The sequence below is a fragment of the Microcaecilia unicolor genome, chromosome 12 (assembly GCF_901765095.1).
Source record: "Microcaecilia unicolor chromosome 12, aMicUni1.1, whole genome shotgun sequence".
Classification (NCBI taxonomy): Eukaryota; Metazoa; Chordata; class Amphibia; order Gymnophiona; family Siphonopidae; genus Microcaecilia; species Microcaecilia unicolor.
In genome coordinates this window covers 83193080-83210345 of record NC_044042.1, presented here as the reverse complement: position 1 = coordinate 83210345, position 17266 = coordinate 83193080, and positions in this window count along the sequence as shown.

Genomic DNA, 17266 nt, shown 5'->3' with positions numbered 1-17266 from the left:
TGGAGGAAAAAGCCTCTGAATTCCTGATCCAGAAAACGTTATATTCTGATATTTAAGATCATGTAATGACTACATCATAACAACACTCTGTAAGCCACATTGAGCCTGCAAAAAGATGGGATAATGTGGGGTACAAATGCAATAAATAATATTATTACAGGATGGAATCTTCATTGGCTGAAAAAGCCTCCTTGTTGTACAAACTAAGATATAACTTTTATTTTAATTTGCTATATGTTTGTACATGGCACTTATCTTAATATTGTAGTACAATATTAAGATAAGTGCCATGTACAAACATATAGCAAATAAAAATAAAAGTTATATCATAGTTTGTACAATAAGGAGGTTTTTTTCAGCCAATGAAGATTCCATACCATAAAATCAGAATATAACGTTTTCTGGATCTGGAATTCAGAGGCTTTTTCCTCCATAAGAATATGACAGTCATAGCCACGCCATTCATAGCCACTGTATAGAATTTAACATTTATACTTAATATGGTGTCTAAGTTCAATTGATTATTTAAAAGCTGTTAACAAGAGGACCAGGCCACCTTCATCACATGCTGACAGACCTGGATCCCTTGTGGCCTATGGCTTGGCCCTTAAAAGGCGCTGTCATTGCTACTGTGCTGAAGGTCCACAGATCGTCTGTGTCCTTAGCTTATGAGAGCGTTCAGAGAGTGTTTGAGCATTGGATATCTCATCAAATCTCTCTTACAGAAGGGGCTAGAACGAGGTTTGTGTCTTAGTTCACTTGAGGGTACAGGTCGTGGTGCTCTCATTGCAGCAGCAAAATTGATAGATTCTCGATTGCAGGCCAACCAGATGTAGTTTTTTTTTTTTTGCAGGTGCTCAAGCACATTTATCCTCCTTGCTGAATGGTTGTGCCCCAGTGCTGCTGTCATTGTTGGCTAGGCCTCCTTCTGAGCCGGGTCTACATGTTTTTCACTTGGTCTAGTTATAGAAGAATGTCACCTGTGAAGAGGCTAATCTAATTTTCTCGCCCTCCTAGCACTATGCCCTTAACTGTCTCTGCTTCCCTAATTTTGATTGCTAAGGGGCCAATAAGAACAAAAGGGGAGAGAGGGGACAACCCTGTCGAGTGCCTCTCTGCAAGTCAAAGGAATCTGTCAGAGTTCCATTGACCAGAAGATGAGCACTGGGGTTAGTATAGAGCACCTTCACCCAACTTACAAAATGGCCTGCCATTCCATATTGTTCCAGCACCCAAAAGAGATACTCCCAGGAATTGATGTTGAACGCTTTCTCCATATCCAGCCCTACAATAGCCGAAGTGCCTCCCTTCCTTCTATGTTCATGAAGAGCCTTCAGAACCTTTATTAGGTTCATAGAAGCATTATCTCCCTGGAACAAACCCCACCTGATCTGGGTGAATAAGGAGTGGGAGCATCCAATTAAGCCTATGGGCCAAAGTGGCCACCAAGAGCTTCATGTCCTGATTAAGGAGGGATATGGGCCTATAAGAACTAACCTGTGCTATGTCCTTCCCAGGCATAGGCAAAATCATCACGTGTGCAACCTTTTCCCTCATCTGACCAGCATTCCTCGCTAAAGCATTACACATGGCACTCAGTGGTTTAGCCACCAGGTCTTGGAGAATGCAATATTCCATATCATCATGCTGATCAATCCATAGACTGGTGGGTTGTGTCCATCAACCAGCAGGTGGCGATAGAGAGCAATCCTTTTGCCTCCCTATATGTGGTCATTTGCTGCCGGAAACTCCTCAGTATGTTCTCTATCCCAGCAGGTGGTGGTCACACACAGCAGCAGCTCTGGCTAGGTCTCCAAGCCTAATTCTTAGGTTTTGTTGAGTACCTGGGGTTGAGGGCTCTTCTTGAGCAAGTGCAAACCTGGTGGTGCCAGGTCCCTCCTTTTCTCCCCCCTCCCGCTGGCTCTGTAAAAAAAAAAAAAAAATTTTTTTTGAACGTCCTTTAAGGACGTTTATTTCAACGTTTATATCAGCGTTTATTGCAGCTGCTCACTGGGACACCAGTTCGTTACAGCTCGGAGCGAGAAGCAGGTAATTTTTACCTTTTGTAGCGGGCAGGGGGTTCCCCGATCGGTCTCCACGTGGCTTATGGCGTCAGAGGGCGAGGGCGTGAAGAATCGCTCCCCAGACCGCGTGTGCGCGTCTAGCGGGGATGCGGGGGTTTCAAAGCCTGAATCGCCTTTTTTGGGCGTCAGTTTAGAGTCCGGTCAGTGTCCCGGTTCTTCCTCCGGTGCGGCGGTTTTTCCCGCCATAAACGCCCATCCCCCGCTGCTCCCCCCCCCCCCCCCATTTTGGCCGGCCACTCTGCTCGGGCGGCTTCTTCTTGGGCCGCCCTCGAGGTGGGAGACGTTAATGCTATGGTCGCCCTTGATTCGGGCGACGGCAAGAAAGCGGCAAAAGTTAAGCGCCGTTTTTCCCGCACAGCTCCTTCTTGGAGTTTCGCGCTGGATGCCATTTTGGATGCACAGCATGTTTCTCCCCCACTCTTGCGAGCGCCAGTTGAGGGTGCGTCTAGGGCCGTGGCCCAGGCTGCAGAAGTGCACAGTCTGGGGGGTTTCTCCCCAGAGTTCATTTTGCTGCTGCATCAGGGTTTTCTTATGCAAAACGCTGCCCCTGCTCCCCTGTCCGATAAAGGGGTTGAGGCCTCCGGAAGCAAACGCCCTCGGGTGAATTTCCAGGCCCTAGAGGACTCTGTCTCCTCTGATGTAGATGAGGGCAGCGTATCTGAGTTCTCCCAACGGTCCTTTGGGGATTCCTTGGAAGAGACGGATTCCCGCTCGGATGGAGCGGATGACCCCTCTGCAGCGCGGATCTTTCGCTCAGAGGATTTGCCCAACCTGTTAGTGCAGGCCATGAGCATTTTGAAGATTTCCTCTCCGGAGGACGTCTCTCCCTCAGCCTCTGCTGGCTCTGCCATTATGCTGGGGACGAAGCGCCCGCCTAGGACCTTCCACGTGCATGAAGCCATGCACACCTTGATTTCGGCTCAATGGGATGTCCCAGAAGCGAGCCTTAAAGTGGCTAGGGCTATGTCCCGCCTCTATCCTCTACCTGAAGGTGAATGGGAGGCCTTTCTTTGGCCTACCGTGGATTCGTTAATCACTGCGGTGACTAAGAAAACGGCGTTGCCGGTGGAAGGTGGCACGGCCCTAAAGGACGCCCAAGACAGAAGATTGGAGGCGGCTATAAACTCGTCCTTCGAGGTGGCAGCTTTAAGTTTGCAGGCCTCAGTTTGCGGCTCCTATGTGGCCAGGGCGTGCCTAACGATTGTGCAGCGGGCTTCCCCCTCGGATCCTTCCTTGAGGGCTGATTGGCCGGCCCTGGAATCGGGCTTGGCCTACTTGGCAGACTTGCTGTATGATGTCTTGAGAGCCTCGGCTAAAGGTATGGCTCAGACAGTCTCTGCACGGCACTGGCTTTGGCTGAAGCATTGGTCGGCTGACCACGCCTCTAAGTCTCGCCTGGCTAAGTTGCTTTTAAAGGCAAGGTGCTCTTTGGGGTCGAGCTGGACAAGATTGTGACCGATCTCGGCACGTCTAAGGGCAAGAGGTTACCGGAGGTCAGGGCTCGGGCCAGTGTGCCCGCCCTGGGTCCTCCAAAGGACGGTTTCAGGAAGCCCGTCGGTATCGCCCGGGCAAGTCGGGCTCCTCTGCCCCCTCTTCCTTCAAAAGGAACTTCTCCCCCAAGCAGCATTCCTTTCGCAGAGACCGCCGTCCCGGAGGTGCGTCCTCCGGTCCTCCCCCAGGGTCTAGTACCCAATGATGGGGCCCTGGTCCATGGCCCAGAGCAGATTGGGGGACGCCTATCCTCATTTCTGGGCGAGTGGACCAGGGTAACTTCAGACGCTTGGGTGCTGGAAGTCATCAGAGACGGCTACAAGCTAGAATTCTGCCGACCCTTAAGAGACAGGTTTGTGCACTCTCCCTGCAAGTCTCCGGTCAAAGCTGTGGCAGTGCAGCAGTCTTTGGACAATCTGATCCGCCTGGGTGCGGTCGTTCCGGTGCCAGAAGATCAGCTTGGCAAGGGACGTTACTCCATTTACTTTGTGGTACCAAAGAAAGGAGGTTCTGTACGGCCTATCCTCGACCTCAAAGGGGTCAATCGGGCCTTGAAAGTTCAGCACTTCTGAATGGAGACTCTCCGCTCTGTTATAGCGGCAGTGAAGGCAGGGGAGTTCCTGGCATCCTTGGACATCAAAGAAGCTTACTTGCATACTCCCATCTGGCCTCCTCATTAACGCTTTCTGCGTTTTGCAGTCCTGGGCCGACACTTCCAGTTCAGAGCCCTCCCGTTTGGGTTGGCTAATGCTCCTTGGACCTTCTCCAAAGTAATGGTGGTCATCGCGGCCTTCCTACGCAAGGAAGGAGTACAAAGTCCATCCTTATCTGGACGACTGGTTGATCCGAGCCCCCTCTTATGCAGAGTGCGGCAGAGCTTCAGACCGGGTGATTGCTTCTTTGAGCTCCCTGAGGTGGATCATCAGCTGGGAGAAAAGCCAGCTGCGCCCGACTCAGTCCCTGGAGTATCTGGGAGTTCGTTTCGACACCCAAGTGGGCAGAGTGTTCCTGCCAAACAATCGGATTGTCAAGCTTCAGGCTCAGGTGGACCAGTTCCTAGTAGCCTCTCCTCTTCGGGCTTGGGACTATGTGCAGCTGTTGGGCTCTATGACGGCCACGATGGAAGTAGTACCCTGGGCCAGGGCCCATATGAGACCTCTACAGCACTCTCTACTGCAGCGATGGACTCCAGTGTCGGAGGATTACGCTGTGCGCCTTCCCTTGGATCCAGCTGTGCGCAAGGCGCTGAGCTGGTGGCTGAGGCCAGACAAGCTGTCCGCAGGAATGCCTCTTTTCACCCCGGAGTGGGTTGTTGTCACGATGGACGCCTCTTTGATGGGCTGGGGAGCCCACTTCTTGGGAAGGACAGCGCAGGGGCTCTGGTCTCCTGCAGAGGCAAAGTGGTCTATCAACCTCCTGGAACTCAGAGCCATTCGGTTGGCGCTTTTGGAGTTTCTCCCGATACTGGCGGCGAAGCCAGTACGGGTCCTGTCGGACAATGCCACGGCTGTGGCCTATGTCAATCGCCAGGGAGGTACCAAGATCGCCCCTCTAGCCAAGGAGGCCATGAAGCTATGCCAGTGGGCGGAAGCGAACCTGGAACAGCTGTCGCCGGCCCACATTGCGGGAGTCATGAATGTCAAGGCGGACTTTCTCAGTCACCATACCTTGGATCCCGGAGAGTGGCAGCTATTTGCTCAGGCGTTCTTGGACATCACGAAGCGCTGGGGCCAGCCAAGCCTAGATCTGATGGCGTCATCGGCCAATTGCCAAGTGCCGCGCTTTTTCAGCAGAGGACGGGACCCTCGATCTCTGGGAGTAGATGCTCTTCTCCAACAGTGGTCGACACAGGAGCTCCTCTATGTGTTCCCGCCCTGGCCCATGTTGGGCAGTGTGCTAGGCCGGGTGGCAAAGCATCCGGTCCGGATAATCCTGGTGGGTCCAGACTGGCCCAGATGTCCCTGGTATGCGGACTTGATCAGGCTCTCAGTGGACGGCCCTCTGTGGCTGCCAGCGGGGCGGGGCCTGTTGCATCAGGGTCCCGTGGTGATGGAGGTTCCCTCCCCCTTTGGTCTTACGGCCTGGCTATTGAGCGGCAGCGTCTGAGGAAGAAGGGCTTCTCAGACAAGGTCATCGCCACTATGCTGAGAGCGAGGAAGTGCTCTACTTCTACTGCTTACGCCAGGGTTTGGCGTACCTTTGCATCGTGGTGTGAGGCAGGCTCTCTTTCTCCCTTCACTGCTCCAATTTCTTCAGTGTTGGCGTTCCTACAAGAAGGTCTGGAGAAAGGCCTGTCGCTCAGTTCCCTTAAGGTCCAGGTAGCAGCTCTGGCTTGCTTCAGGGGTCGCCTGAAGGGGGCTTCCCTGGCCTCGCAGCCAGATGTGGTGCGCTTTCTCAAGGGAGTTAATCACCTACGCCCTCCTCTGCGTTCGGTGGTGCCTCCGTGGAATCTCAATCTAGTGCTAAGAGCCTTGCAGAAGCTGCCTTTTGAACCCTTGTCGAGGGCATCTCTGAAAGATCTGACGTTGAAAGTAGTCTTTTTGGTGGCTATCACTTCAGCCAGACGAGTTTCCGAGCTCCAGGCGCTATCATGTCGAGAGCCCTTCCTGCAGTTCACGGAGGCAGGAGTGTCTATTCGCACAGTGCCTTCCTTCCTGCCTAAGATTGTTTCTCGTTTCCATGTGAATCAGCAGCTCTGTCTTCCCTCCTTTCGTAGGGAAGACTACCCAGAGGAGTACTCTGCTCTCAAATATCTAGATGTGAGACGAGTCATCATCAGATACTTGGAAGTGACCAATGATTTCCGGAAGTCGGATCATCTGTTTGTGCTGTTCGCAGGTCCTCGTAAGGGTCTGCAGGCATTCAAGCCTACAGTGGCACAATGGGTCAAGGAAACCATTGCAGCGACTTATGTGGCCGCGGGGAAGGTGCCGCCTATCCAGCTGAAGGCTCACTCCACTAGAGCACAGGCGGCCTCGATGGCAGAGGCCGGGTCCGTCTCCTTGGAAGAGATTTGTAAGGCGACAACTTGGGCGTCGGCTCATACCTTCTCCAGTCATTACCGCTTGACTGTGGCTGCTCGGGCGGAGGCCCGGTTTGGAGCTTCAGTGTTGTGGTCAGGGATTTCTATGTCCCGCCCTGGGTGAGTACTGCTTCGGTACGTCCCACCAGTCTATGGATTGATCAGCATGATAATATGGAAGGTAAAATTATGTATCATACCTGATAATTTTCTTTCCATTAATCATAGCTGATCAATCCATAGCCCCTCCCAGATATCTGTACTGTTTATATTCTGGTTGCATTTTAGGTTCAAGTTTAGTCTTCAGTTCCTGTTCAGGAGGTCTTCGTGTCAAGTTTTTTCGATTGAATTCTTCTGGAGTTGAAACGATTTTGTGTTACAGTGAGCTGCTGCATTCCTCTCCCCTCCGTTTTTACGGGGCTGGATTGAGATCTAAATTCTGCCGGTGCTCCCTCCCGCTTCGTGCAGCAGTAGGGCAGCCTTATATCCCTCCCGCTTTGGCGGTGTTAGGGTCAGCCAGCTCCTCCCGCGGTTGCGGTCGCAGGATAAGCCAGATCCCCCCCGCATCGGCGGGTGTGGTGTCCCTCCCCCTCTCCGCGGGGATGAGTTGGACGGATTCCCCTCCCCCACTTGTGTGTGGATGAGCTGGGTTGATTCCCCTCCCCGGTTTCGACGGTGGTGAGCTGGGCAGAGTGTCCCTTTCTGGGTGTAGTTCTCTAAGTGCTGAGTCCTGCGGATGGAGCTTTGATATCGACATACTGAGGAGTTTCCGGCAGCAAATGACCACATATAGGAAGGCAAAAGGATTGCTCTCTATCTCCACCTGCTGGTAGATGGACACAACCCACCACTCTATGGATTGATCAGCTATGATTAACGGAAAGAAAATTATCAGGTATGATACATAATTTTACCATATTCAGGCCCAAATCCATCTGGCCCTGGAGCCTTAGCTAGCTTGATGCATGTTAATAATTCTGGCTCCATGATAGGGGAACATAAAGATGACAATTGATCCTCCATGAGCCAAGGCATTTGCAGATTCTTAAACTGTTGAACAGCCTCTTCATTGAACTCCTGATGCGTGTACAAGGTTTTATTTTTATTCTTTATTTATGCTTTTAAATACAATGTTCAAGCATTACCTTGTACAGAAATGCAGGTAGTAATGAAAACTTATTATTCCAAACTTTCACATATAATAAGTTTAAGGAACTACATAAAGAAAATACAATATTTGGAAAGTTTCTACAAACAATATAATATATAACCTTTCTTAGACCCCAATTAGGAAAGTGTGTGGGGGGGGGGGGGGGAAGAATTAGAGAAGTAAATACAAACAAATATTTCAAATTAAAGTAAAGGCTGCATTCTCTCCAGGTACTATTTCATGTCACTTGTTTCAGATCTACAAGTTGTTCCGGTGAAAAGAAAGTGTATTTAGTTTGACCTAATTTCACTACACACTTACACGGGTATGCAAGAAAAAAGGAGGCGCCTATATCTATTGTCCATTGTTTTAAAGCAAGAAATAACTTCCTTTTTTGTTGTGTAAACTTGGTGACGTCTGGGTAAATCCAAACTTTAGAACCATAGAATTGAGCTTTCAAATTTCTAAAATAAAGTCTTAAGATAGCATTGTAGTCTTGCTCATAGATACAATCATTGTAGCTCTGTTCATTATAATGTCAGAGGATTGTTCCAAAATGTCAGAAATATTTTGTAAATCAAAGGTTATTTTTCTCAGGACCTTGTACTCCTTCTCTGGTTTTAGGAATGTAATATATTTTGTTTAGCGGGGGTATAGCCACGGGAGGAAAATTCAAAATTTCTATCAGGTACTTCTTAAAGGTATCAATCAGAGTTACCCCTGCTATTACTGGAAAATTCAAGAAACGGAGATTTAGGCGCCAAGGTTTTATTTTTAAAAAGTACAATCTCTGCTATTTGATCAGCCCTATCATAGATGATGGCAGATAAAGACCTGTACAGTTTATCCAGTCTGCCCATCTATTATGTTGTCTCCATCAGTATTGGTAAAACCGCTATTAAATCTGCACTTTCTCGATCTGTGAAATGCACCTAAGAGGGGTAACTCGTTGGAGAACTTTGAGAGCATTTTTCAGACGCTCCACGGTGGTATGCCAAGAAGCGCCCTCATCACATGACCACCTGTTTATATTGTAATTATGGTATTATCACCCATATTAGATTAGATCCTGTTTCACTATTGATTGAAAAATAGTAATTTTCAATTTTCTGATGAGTTTGGATAGGTCAACTCTAGTGTTGAAAGCTTTGTATTTTGGCACTGGTAAAAAGGATATACCTTTCTTCAGGACTGAAATCTCCACATCATTCAATTGTCTTTCTGATAGTTAACATTTTTTCCTACTATCAGTCCGTTTCTTCCATATCCTGTCTCTGTTATATGGGAGAACTCCTCATTAGATTAGTCCTGAATTTTAGACATCCATATGCTGATGCATTATGGGACCTGCAGCATTGATTTAAGCAGATAGGATGCCATACTGCTTTAAGGATGTAAGTTCAAAACTGACCCAAAACTTTCTGTCATGGATACTGTGGCAGCTCCGCTTTCCATAAAAACATGCTCAGACAGAGTAACAATTTCAAAAATATAAATAATATACAAAGTCCCTTAATATTTAGGGGTCCTTTTACTAAGCTGCGTAAGCTTACGGCTTCTAAGTGTGCCAAAATGGAGTTACCGCGTGGCTGTTGCGGTAATTTCATTCTTGGCGCATGTCCGATACACGCATCTGAAAAATATTTTTAATTTTCAGATGCGTGTAATGGCATGCCAAATGCAGTGCATGAAGGTCATTGCTGCCCGGTTACCGCATGAGTCTTTACCACAAGGTCAATGGCTGGCGGTAAGGTCTCAGACCCAAAATGGATGTGCGGCAATTTTCATTTTGCCACACATCTGTTTTGGGCAAAAAAATTTTAAAAGGCCTTTTTCGCAGGTGCGCAAAAAAAATGGATAATTGCGTGCCCAAAACCCACGCCTACACTACCGCAAGCCATTTTTCAGCGCGCCTTTCTAAAAGGACCCCTTAATGCTGTTGGAATGTAATTGTATTTTACATGCATTGCCTGTCACCTATTATTTCTCTGTGATTACTCTGTGACCTCTGATGTGAATTACTTAGAGAGGTCACACAGCTATGCAACTTCCTGTGGGGGTTAGACACAGAAGACACAGCACATGCAGCACATGGAGCACATGGAGCTCATGATCTCTCCTAACCTGAGAGAATCTATGGTGGTGTGAGCATCCATTACCATCTAAGCACATGGAAGGAGCTGATAATACAAATGTATAGTAATATGTATATATAAGCCTGTCTAATTATAATCTAACTACAAACTGTGAGTAAACAGATGTTTTGTTACTTCAACTTTAAAGTGACTCAGCAGTGAATTATTCAGGGGTGAATGAGAGAGAGATGAAGAAAGAAATTAACATTTCTAAAGCTGAAGCTGTGTGTACTAAAATCTGCTAATTATTTACTACAAATAATCCAACAAAAAGGGTTATGGGCCCAGGGCTCAGGAATTGAAAAAGAAGAGAAATATTACCAGGCAGAAAAAAAGGCCACATTTTTCTCTTAAGTTTTAAAGGAAAGATTCAGTCTGTCTCTCTCTCCCCCCCACACAGCAGACAGAAGGCTAAGAAAATGGCTGAGGGAAGAAATTCACCATTGTTCTATTCTCTCAAGGTGCCTAAATTAACTGAGTTTAATTATCAGCAGTGGGAACTAAGATTCATATGTCTCCTTCGAGCAAAAGGATTAAATATATGCTTAGACCAAGACAGAACAGCTGAAAATATGGCTAAATGGGACAATGCAAACTATTATGTGAAGTGCATGCTTTTGGAAGCTCTCTCAGAGAAACAAGCCATATTAGTAGAGGGAAAAGATACACCAAAGGACATTTTATATAAACTGAGAACTATGTATGCAACTACATATGCAAAGCAGCAACCAATTTGGTTGGCAGAGTTGAATGAAACCAAATTAAGGGATAAAAGTAAATGTAATGATCACATTATGCATCTTATGTCTTCATTTCAAAAGTTAGAACTTTCTGGAATTCCCATGTGTGATGCATTGAAAAGAGCATTTCTTTTTACCTCACTATCAAAGAAGTTTGATGTTTTTAGGTCTGTAAATGAAGCCATTGAAGGGCAATCTTTTGAACAGGCAACATCAAAACTAAGGCAGGAATGCATAATAAATGATTCTGAGGAGATGTGTTCTCAAAGTCAGTCAGAGAGAAATGAAACAAATTTCTTGGCAAAGAACAGAGGAAGGCGGAGCTATGGGAAAACTCCACCCAAGGGCAAGCTGATTTGCTACTCATGTGGAAAGGAGGGACATGTATCTAAATGGTGTAAGGAAACACAAAACACTCCCTCTAGCTCACCTAAGCCAATGGAACTAAAGAATTTTCAAACCAGGAAATGTATGAAGGACAAAGATAAACACAAGGGCTTTCTAATGGCAGAAAAATCTTTGACTATGGTAAATAATAATTCAAATGAAAGTACTTGGATTTTGGATTCGGGGAGCACATGCCATTTAACCAATTGTAAGGATTTCTTTCAGGAAATGTGTCCAGAGGAAGGTATTCTTAAAACTGCAAACGCAGGGACTGCTAAGATCCAAGCAAAAGGTATTGGATTCTTAAAATGCAAAGTGTCTAATGAAGTTAAAGAAATTCCTGTAAGTGATGTCTTGTATATTCCCCAAGCAGTTTGCAATATGCTTAGTGTATCTACATTAGATAAGAAGGGATTTGTGATTCATTTTGAAAACAGTAAGTGCACAATCTCTAAAAATGATGAAGTGTATGCTGAAGCTTTTATGCATAATGATGTTTATAAACTGAGCATTTCAGGTGAAGCCTCACATATGGCGCAAGTAAGGAAGAATGATGGTAAATGTAGTCTGGAAATCTGGCACCGCCGCCTGGGACATCGTGATTCTAAGATCATCCAGGATCTTTACAGTAAGCAACTAGCCACCGGCATTCAGATAAGTGCAGATGCTGGTAAAATGGAGAAATGCATAGACTGTGTTACTCAAAAAGGTGTGAGACCCTCATTTCCTGCATACACAGGAAATAGGAGTAATAAAGTACTGGACTTAATACACAGTGACTTATGTGGACCGTTTAATATCCCATCATTGGGAAATAACAGATTTGTGCTAATATTCTTGGATGATTTCTCTAGATATTGTGTGGCCTATTTGCTGAAAGAGAAAAGTCAAGTCACAGACATGCTGAAGAAATACGTAGCCATGGTGAGCAATAAATTTGAAAGAAAACCAAAGGTTCTTCAGACCGACAATGGTGGTGAGTTCACTTCACAAAGCATGCGCACATTTCTAGAACAAGAAGGCATTCAGCATATCACAACAGTAGCTTATACACCAGAGCAAAATTCTGTTGCAGAGAGAAAATTTAGGTCACTTGTGGAAATGACCAGATGTATGCTGTCAGATAGCAATCTCCCTAAAAGACTATGGGGGGAAGCCATTCTCACAGCAGTGTACCTACAAAACAGAATGCCAACTAAAGGCGCTGAGCGCACACCACATGAGACATGGCATGGTAGGAAGCCAAACCTGTCACACATAAGAACATTTGGGAGTACAGCATATGCTCATGAACCAAAGCAAAGAAGGCATAAGCTGGATTCCACAACAGAAAGGGGCATTTTAGTTGGCTATGCTCCAGGACACAAAGGATATAGAATTTTGAATCTGAAAACTGGCATTGTTGGCATAAGACATGTTACATATTTTGATGAAAACAAAAGGGTTGATAAAGGCTGGATTATCCCAGATGAGCCTTATCATCCAGAATATGAAACTAGAACCATAATAGACATGCCAGTGTATATAAATGCCATACCAAGGCAGATGTCTGAAAGCAACTCACCTGTATCTAACGAGGAACAGGCAGAGGAAACAGACACAGAAAGGATCATTGAAGAAGACAGTACAGTTGGAGAAGGGGAATCAATTGGAGAAGGACTCTCAGATTTAGAGGATGCGGAAAGGTCAGACCAACCTGTAGTCAGACGCTCATCCAGGGAAAACAAAGGTGTTCCACCCCCAAGACTGTCTTACCTAACAAAGTCAGCAGAAGCTCAAGAGCCCTTAACATGGGACGAGATTGAGAAAATGCCAGCAGAAGAAGCTGCTGAATGGCGTAAAGCTGCACAAGAAGAAATTGATGCATTGGATAAAAATAATACTTGGATTCTTACAAAATTACCTCCTGGCAAGAAAGCTATAGGATGCAAATGGGTATTCAAGTTAAAAAGGAATGCACAAGGAAAAGTGGAAAGGTATAAAGCCAGATTAGTGGCAAAGGGATATCTTCAAAAATATGGAGAAGATTTTGATGAAGTGTTTGCACCTGTAGTGAAACACACGACAATCAGAACACTTCTGAGCATTGCAGTCTCAAAAGGCATGCAAGTCAAACACATTGATGTGAAAACAGCATTTCTTCACGGAGATATAACTGAAGACTTGTATATGGAACAGCCAACAGGTTTCATAAATACAAAACAAAGACAGCTAGTGTGTAAATTAAACAAAGGTCTTTATGGATTAAAGCAAAGTGCAAAATGTTGGAATGAAAAATTGCATGAAATATTGACAAATTTAGGATTTAAGCAAGGTGAAGCAGATAAATGCTTGTACACTAGGTGCACAAATGGACAATATGCATACATTTTAGCTTTTGTTGATGATCTGCTCATTGCAAGCAAAAGTGAGCAAGAGTACAAGGACATTGTAAAGTGTTTAAACCTCAATGTTGAGATAAAAGAACTGGGTAATGTGTCATACTATCTTGGTATAGAAATTGAGAAACAAAATGATGGTTCTTATCTTCTAAGCCAGAAGCAGAAAATAAATGAGCTTATTGAAAGTTTAGGTATGCAAGATGCCCAAGTTGTAAGCACTCCCATGATCACTGATTTTCTGAAGGATGAAACAGTAAGAGAACCTTTACCAGATAACATCCAATATAGATCAGCCATAGGTAAGCTTTTATATCTAGCTACCACATACAGGGCTGATATAGCAAATGCAGTAGGAATTTTGAGCAGAAGGGTCAGCTCACCTACCAAATCAGATTGGACTGCAGTTAAAAGGATGGTAAGGTATTTAAAGGGTACCATTGATTGTAAATTAAAGATTTCAGCCAATAGTAATCCAAAACTAATATGTTACTGTGATTCAGATTGGGCAGGGGATCATTCTAATTATAAATCCACAAGTGGATATGTGTTTATGTATGGAAATGTACAAATTTCATGGGCCAGTCATAAACAAAGTATTGTGAGTTTGTCTTCTACAGAAGCTGAATACGTGGCTGTATCGGAAGCGTGCAGAGAACTGATGTGGATTGAAAAACTTTTGCTGGATTTTGGAATAGCTGAACAGAGACCAATCCAGATAATGGAAGATAATCAGAGCTGCATCCGACTGTCACAGAATGACAAGGTTCAGTCACGCACCAAGCACATCGCAACGAAATACCACAACGTGCGAGAGTTGGCAAAAGAAGGGGTCATCAGTCTACACTATTGTCACACCAGTGAGATGACAGCTGACATCATGACCAAACCGTTACCCAGAGAACATTTTGTGAATCTGCGTATAAAGCTTGGACTTTGTATGAATAAATAATTGCATGACAGTAATGCATGAGAAGGGGTTTGTTGGAATGTAATTGTATTTTACATGCATTGCCTGTCACCTATTATTTCTCTGTGATTACTCTGTGACCTCTGATGTGAATTACTTAGAGAGGTCACACAGCTATGCAACTTCCTGTGGGGGTTAGACACAGAAGACACAGCACATGCAGCACATGGAGCACATGGAGCTCATGATCTCTCCTAACCTGAGAGAATCTATGGTGGTGTGAGCATCCATTACCATCTAAGCACATGGAAGGAGCTGATAATACAAATGTATAGTAATATGTATATATAAGCCTGTCTGATTATAATCTAACTACAAACTGTGAGTAAACAGATGTTTTGTTACTTCAACTTTAAAGTGACTCAGCAGTGAATTATTCAGGGGTGAATGAGAGAGAGATGAAGAAAGAAATTAACATTTCTAAAGCTGAAGCTGTGTGTACTAAAATCTGCTAATTATTTACTACAAATAATCCAACAAATGCATAATCACGTTTTAAAGAAACATAGTAAAGGACAGCAGTCACTTTCATTATCAGTTTGTGATTGAACCAACAGCCCAAGACTAGCATTAACATTTTACTCGCTAAATTCCACTTTATGATGTCTTCCACTCCACACCGAGATATACATAGGGCTACCATATTTGCTCCCCCCAAAAAGAGGACACATGCCCTGCCCCGTCACACCCCCCCCCCCATCACACACCCCTAAGGGTTGGCCATTTTGAATCGGTGCTGGGACCGTCATTAAGCAATAGTATGCAGGGCAGCGCTCCAGGCAGGAACGAGGGGGCTCTTTCCTGCCCCGAAGAGGTCACTAGACCACCAGGGCAGTATCGTAAGGTAACAGGAGGGGACTAGGATAGGACACCACTAGGCCCGCCAATCTGGACAAACAGACAGGCTGGCAATACCCGCCTGGTTGCCCGGCCATATCCTCAAAAAGAGGACATGTCCGGGTAAAACCGGACATATGGTAACATACAGCACCTGCACTCATAGCATATGATATGAATGTGCTATAAAATGTGCATACGTGGTCCTTTCCATTTTCAGTGACTCTTTGTGAGTGCAGATTTGGCTGAGTGTGGGGTACCAGTGGCGTACCAAGGGGGGGCAGTGGGGGCGGTCCGCCCTGGGTGCACTCCGCTGGGGGGGGGGGGGTGCCGCGCGCCGGTCAGCTTCCTTCGTTTCCATGCTCCCTCTGCCCCAGAACAGGAACTAACCTGTTCCGGGAGCATGGAAACGAAGCAAGCTGACCGGCGCACAGCTGACCAGCACGCAGCACCCCCCCCCCCAGTGGCGTGCACCCGTGGGGGGGGGGGTTCTTTTGCCGGGGGAGGAGGGTCGCGCTGCACCGGGGGGCGGGGTGCATCGGCGATCCACCCCGGGTGTCAGCCCCCCTAGGAATGCCACTGTGGGGTATTGTTCCTTAACTCTTCAAACCTAGTTCCCATTTCCACACTGTGTAAAGGGCTGCCCTATCACATTGCCAGGCTCGTCCCTACAACCTGTGCTTCCTCTATCTCCCAACTCAACTACAGTGTATGTAATAGGGATCTAGTTAAAAAAAAAAAAAAAAAAAACATTGCTGGAAAAGATTAAATTATAAAAAACAAAAACCCGGACTTCCGGTGGAGCCGGGTAGCAAAATGGCTGCGCTGCCGTGAGCTCCGTCGCGCCACAATATGAGGCCCCGAATTTGACGGTCCAGACCCGCTCCATCGAAACATCAAAGTCCGGCGGAAGGCAAGGAGATAATTATCGCATGTGAGGCAGTGCCGCGAAGTCGATGGGAGCAACGAAGAACGTAAAAATTTAAAATCATCAGCGCCTCACATAGCACAAAATGGCGGCCTAGGCGGAAATTGTAAACCGCTCGGCGGCAACGGGCTGATCGGAGAGAGCAACTAAACGGACGAGGTCGGAGCAGAATGAGGAAGAATTGAGCCCAGGGTATACAATTGTACAGAAGAAAAATCAAGTCAGACGAGCGGTATAATTCATCCAGAGCCGGCAAGAACGGACATCTGAAGTGGTAATACATAAATGCTTACCGGACAGCTAATGTTTAAACCACATTAAGGCTTTGATTTTTCAAGTTAAAAGACTGCAATAGCGGCTGGTACTTTATAGAGCGTGGTTTCTCCGAATATTAGCATGTGAAAGAAAGGGGTGGGTAGCCGGCACCCAGACGGACGAGAAGTCCCCTTTTCTGACGCACGAGGTTTGCTGAGGCTTGGCTTATAGTCACAAGAGTAGATATCAAGAAAGCCATATATAAACACGGATTATACCCAAGATTTTCGTGGGCTGGGACTCTCTAGATACTTTGAGTAACATTTATAATTGCACTCACAGACGGGGCAAGAGGTGACGGAGGGCGTCCCCAGTTTTTGCATGGAGCAATACTTGAAGCCTCTGTCCTTGGGAACCACACGAAGAGGAACAAAGTTTGAAAAAGAAAAAGCATCTCCACCTAAACCCGGTCAAAAAATGGCGGACCAGAAGCAATCTGGGGCAGGAGAATTCACTGAAAAGCAACTCGCCCAGATTACTGCCGCGGTGAGCGCGGCCCTCAGCCCTAGATTTGATTTATTGGCCGGGCAGATGAAAAATATGGAGTCTTCAATGGCAGACACAGAGAAGAGAGTGGATGAGGTCGAAAATCGGATCTTCACAGTAGAGGACTCAGGATCACAGCATTTACAAGAAATAGCGCGCTTGCAAGAGCAGTTAAAGCTGCAACAAGAGAAGTTAGAAGATATGGAAAATCGGGCACGAAGGTGTAATTTAAGACTTGTTGGACTACCAGAGAAAGTTGCGGAGAAGTCTCTAGGGCCCCTTCTTGAAACGTGGCTGAAAAAAGAACTGGCTTTGTCTGACAGCTACGGAGACCTATGCATAG